Here is a 5,993-nt window from a genome sequence, read left to right on the forward strand (position 1 = left end):
AGTTTCTCCAACAACTACACAAACTTCCATCATGCACTCCCATTCATTTTGACAGTGACAAAGATACTTCCGATCTCTGCAAACCTACTCTCCCACCTGAGGGATATCCATACTGAGTTCAGCTAATGCAGTGTTGCGGGCAGCAGAGTGGACCTCTGGGGTGACGATGCACGGTTCAGATTTGGCCATAGCTCCATAGTTCACACCAACCACCGGTGCCTCTCTCCTCTCTCCTCTCTCCTCCTCTGCTCTGGCACTGACACCACCGCCTCCATGCATTTTTCATGACCCTCGCCGACTGACAAGCTCTGCCCGCTCACACTTACTCTCAGTGCCAACCAAGCCATCTCCAGCCTAGTCCTGCGCTCACCAGTCTGTTGGATTCACCAGCTAATGTGGACTGGCGTTTGATGCACACGAGGCCAGAGGAGATGTTAGGGTGGATAAAAGGAGGGAGTGAATGTGGAGCTGAACTCTTCAAAGATATCGTATTCTGCTGTAGTTTTTCACTTCAGACGTTTTGTGCTTGGAGTGGAAGTTGGCAAGATGCAAGTCAGTGGGACAAAGTTGTAATTTTGATAGCAGTTCAGATGGGGATTTTGGGGAGTTTGTATGTTCTCCTTGTATCTGGGTGGGTTTTCTCTTTGTTCTAAACCTAAAACAAGCATAATGGGCAGAATCCTCCAGCTAAGGTAATCCAGACCAAGCCTAGAAACAGGATCAGCCAAGGCTACTGACAGGTTTGCCCTTGTGGCATTGAATTAACCTGGCCAGCCCAAACCACACACTTTTAACACTTTCAGAAAGACGAGCAGACCCATATTCTGTCTCCCTGATTTCAGAAGGCGTGATTGACAGGTGGAGTAACCAATCAGAGAGACACATGCTTCGTCTATGTCAAAAATAAACATGGCTGCTTATCCATAAAAAAAAAATACAAAAAAACAAAAACATAAAGGACTGAGAAACAGTTTTTTTCTCAGAATCAACAATTGAAGCACCAAACTGTTATCCATCTCAGGTCTAAGATGTTATATATTTTGTTCTGAACGTTATGAGAATTTTCAACAGAAGATGTCTTCTGTATTTGAGAAACGCCTGATAAAAACTTGTGGCAGTAGTTGGATCGTCTCAAGTTTGGATGGAGTTTTTTCATGCTCTATTGTCTGGTTCCAGAACCTTCTAGATCAGTGTTTCCTTTTTTTTTTTTTTTTTTTTCTGGGGACCCATATTTTGAAAGTCACAAATTTTTGCAACCCAAGTCAACGGACATTATTCATAAATCACAACATAACTTTGTGACCATTATTGAACATTAATGAGGATATTTTATTGTTGACTGAGTGATCGTGTCTCTCTTAACAATTAGTATTGCTCAAGTTTTAAACAATGAAAAACAGCAATCACAGTGTTTCCCAACAAAAATTGGTTAGGCACGGCAGTGCTGCCAAAAAAGTGAGGAGTGGGGGGGCAGAGATTCCATGCACGGAGAAGAAGTGAGGAATGGTGGGGTGCACGGGGATGTATATATTTGTATATTGCAAACCTACATGCAGATCGTGACAAAGCAACCCAAAAGTAAATCTCATGTGATCCACCTGAGGGTCACGTCCCAGTCTTTGGGAAACAATGTTTTAGATTCAAACTGAATGTAGAAGGGACTGGCTGGTCAGGCAAGCATCGAGGAAAGGGTCAAATAAAGACAATAACATTCCCTAATCTAGCAAACACTACATTGATTTCACTGTGAATTGGACTCTAAATATCAAACTAAACTGGGATAACTCTTGCTGAAAGCAGTTGGTGCAAAGGCGGAATTTTCAGACAAAGACTTCACACTGACTGAGTTTGTTTTGGGTTCACATTTCACATCACATTTGGCTTCTGCCCAAACCACAATACTGCACTGACTTGTTATTGGCTGATCCTGACGTGACTCATGGCCATGAAACTTGCCAATGAAGAAAATTGTAGCCACTGGGTTTAGTTTGTTTCAATGTAAGAACAACATTGGTTTTGGTGTATACACATTGTATGCATATTGTCAATTATATTATCAAGTCTAAGATGCCTGTTTATACACTGGACCACTGTTTGAGAACTAACGATGTAACATATCCAAATCTGTAAGATATTTTCATGATATACATCTCAAGGTACAATATTTATTGCAATATTTTGTGGAGGGTAACAAAACTGAATATGCTACATCTTCTTAAAAATGCTTTGGCAGGATTTAATCCAAAGAATCTCAAGAACTAAGATATAGAAGTTCTTATAACAATTATTTCTTCATGTAGTCTGCACTGACACGGAGCAAAGGCCCAATTATTATTTTTTTTCCATGGGGCCACATGAGAAACAGAAAATATTGCAGAGGGCCGGGCCAAAATGCTTTACTCAATTCTGCATAATATTAATTGTATTTCTTTATAAAAAGCAGCAAATAGGATTGTTTGGACAAGCTGGTAAGACTGGGAAGAGTTTATGTTATGACTAAGCAATGGAAAAAGTGAGGTTGCCTTACAAAAAATGTCCTTTACAAAAAAATCACTAAAATAAAATAATACAGCTTTAGTCCATACATGAGTTAAAATGATAAAATGTGTTTATTTTGTAATTCCAAATGAGTTTAAACGGGTCGGTCAGAGTCAACCAAAGCGCTGTATGTGGCCCAGGAGCTGTATAACGCCCAGGTCTGGTCTATATAGTTTTGTTTAGTTTTGTTTTTTACCTATTGCTGCACCATAGCTCTTAATTTAAGCAAAGACACTTGTAATTCAATATATTATAATGGTCCACCTTATTATTGTGAGACTTTTGATGATACGATATCACGGCATTTTGGCTTTTGTTACATCACTATGGAAAACCTTTCACTTCCCTGCAAAGCTTAAGAAGAAAGAACTATTGTATTCTGCTAACAGACCCCCACACCAGTTACAAAGAAACCAATATTTGAATACATTCCCATACACATCCCATCTCTCTCTCTCTTGGCACACACCGCCTCCAGCAAAGTGAGCAGCCGCCCGCGTCAGTCTTAGCTGCGTCTGTGGGAATATTAAGGTTAATGGTACTGATGTTACTCTAGCTTTTTATTAAGTCGAATAAAACAGAAAAAAAAATAGATAAAAAAAAAAAACAGGTTCATTTGCCAGATACGGTAGCACAGGCTGTTGAGTTGGAGCCTCGCCGGAGTTTTCTCTACTCCATTGTTTTTGAAAATTCATTACACCAAGCCAGATTTTACTATTGTGTTTTGATCTGTAATGTGATTGGAATTATTTACTCTGCTTTTATCTAGCTGGTGTGAGGAGTGTGGGTAAATAGCAGGTGTGTATATGCTGAAAAAGTTATTGTTCTGCCATTGAGGTGCAGAATGAGCTGCTTTTGTGATGTCAAGTGGGAACATTGTTTAGAAAAATATAAAATGTACATGTTTAGCAGCTAATAGTTTAAGTGTTGGGTTTTGGGGAGTTGGAATAATAATGCACTTCTGTCTGGTAACAAACTTTTTAAAGAGCCATATTAAGCTGTTCTGTGATCTATGTTATAATGTTGTAGCCTAATTCATCAGCCACTTCGTGGAATCCGTCTGACCTCGCAGCATTAGGATTCGTTCACTTGATGGTAGGCGGGTACTTTTTTTTATTTAACCAACTGCTGCTATTTTACTGCTATTATCACTGTCCCGTAGGAAGAAGGGCAATAACGTTTTTCCCCAAATGTCACCAAAAATTCACCGTACATTCTTTGTTTTGGCTTTAAATCCTCGATCTCGAGAATCGTTGCCAACACAGAATGTGTGGCTTCATCTACATCCATCTCGACCGCTTTGTTTACTGTTGTGCTGTACCACAAAAGGGACCCAGACAGGCGGTTGAGTTTGACGTCATGGCTTGACAGCTCTTTGCTGATTGGCCGGTGCGTGGGGTTCTAGTATATTCCAATTCCTGACCTAGTAGCTGAAGAGAAATGAAATTGAGTGGAGGCACTAGGTGGGACCAGCCTGGCTAATAATGGTGTTTCCTCATCACAAACATACATAGAGTTGTTTTTAATACACAAATCCTGCATATTTAGGCAGATTGGACACATTTAGTTTTTTTTCTTCTCTCGGAGACAATACTCTGTTCCACCTTGTGATGGCATGTAGTAATAAAGGAAGTGCTCCACTGTGTTTTTAAACTTCACCTTCACTAGGATCAATTGGATAATTTCAGCCGTGGAATTGCCAGTCTCTGCTGAACTAAATGTTAAAAGTATCTATTTCCTCTGGTAAGCTACCTTTTCAAAACAAAAATGCCAGAGAGTTACACATTGTAGCGGTCACAAGAAATTGATTTATTATAATATTGGATGGGGCACAGTTGGTTTGCTATAAAACATTTACACAACTATTATCCATTTATTAGTGCACAAAGATACTCATCGCATTTACAATGGTCATAGAAATTTAATTCAATCATATTTTAGTTATTCAGCATGATACTTATGATTCAGAAATCCCTTGGCGAGCTACCTGGAAGGGGTGGCGACCTACTGGTAGCTCTCGAGCTCCAGGTTGGAGACCCCTGACTTAAAAACTACCGCTTCTTGACATCACAAGTGGAACAGAGCATTTTGAGCTTTGGAGATGTAGACAGAATAATAATGCAGGACTATTCAAACATGTGTGTGTGAAACAAAACAAAACTCCAGGTCTGTTTTTGATGAAGCAACAACATTGTAACATGACTTAAAAAAATCTTTAAAGTTACATATTCAGTTGCACAACACAACAGGATGCCTGGTTCTCCGTAGCATATGATAAGAAGAAAAACAGTTTTGTGATAAATAACTGCAACCCTGTGTCAGATGTTGTATGTTTGAAAATTATAGGTTGAAAGATGTTCATTTCTGAGTTGTCTTGAGGCACAAATTGATTCCAAGTTAATAAATATTGTATTGGGTATTGAACGCGTCACCCTCAGCCTTCTATCAATATGAAATGGAAATAAGATCCGGATCTGACTTACAGCATGAACCAGGGATAATGCAATATTGATAACCGGTCATACAATGTTAGCCAAAGCAGTCATCTTGTTAATAATTGATTTGAGCTATGCATAACTGTGTAACTTAAAGGACACATATGCAAAAATTGACTTTTTAAGCTTTTCCCCCATGTTATAACATTGTTCCCTCATCAAAAACTTATCTGCATTCTTATTCAATCACACTCTTACAGTCTTATATTACTCAAAAGTTGACTCTTGTGAGCTTTTAGTCAATGTTATAATGATCCTCATCAAAAACAGACCTGAAGTTTTGTTTTGTTTCATGCACACATTAGTCTGTCTACATCTTCAAAGCTCAAAATACTTTGTTCTGGACTTATTCTGAACATTTTTGCCCACAAACTGTGTTCATACCGAAAGTCTTTATTGTGTTTATTATGTGTTTATTGGCGTAGCAGTCAGGTTGCCTAATGGCTTCATTTATTTATTTTTCTTTGTTCATTTCCAAAATAAACAGAAGAGAGCGCTCCAATGGCTAAATACGGCTGACTGTGTTTTGTAAATGTAGATATTATTTTAAGTAAAATAAATACAACATACTAAAGCTAAAGTAACAAAAAACAATTTAAGAAAGCCAATTAAAGCCGTAAAAGTGCAAATATGACCACTTGGCACAATGATGCAGAACAACATTATGTTATTTAACTCCACACAAGCATTAATTAACATTTCTCAACTACCACTTGCTGTAGCTAAAGGTTTAAAGCAGGCATGTCCAAACTATGGCCTGTGGGCCAGATGCAGCCCTCAGACAAATGTTTTTTGGCCCTCAGGCTTCCAGGCGAATTGGCCCAACTTACCATGCATCAATTAAAATTTTACTTTTTACTGCAAGTTTTTTGAAAATCTACATTGATAAAGTGAAATATTTAATATTTACTGTGTGGTTTTAAGGATCTTTGCATGAATAAAGATGATGGCTCATTCTAA

The sequence above is a fragment of the Boleophthalmus pectinirostris genome, unplaced genomic scaffold (assembly GCF_026225935.1).
Source record: "Boleophthalmus pectinirostris isolate CB_2022bp ecotype Guang Dong unplaced genomic scaffold, ASM2622593v1 HiC_scaffold_8, whole genome shotgun sequence".
Lineage (NCBI taxonomy): Eukaryota > Metazoa > Chordata > Actinopteri > Gobiiformes > Gobiidae > Boleophthalmus > Boleophthalmus pectinirostris.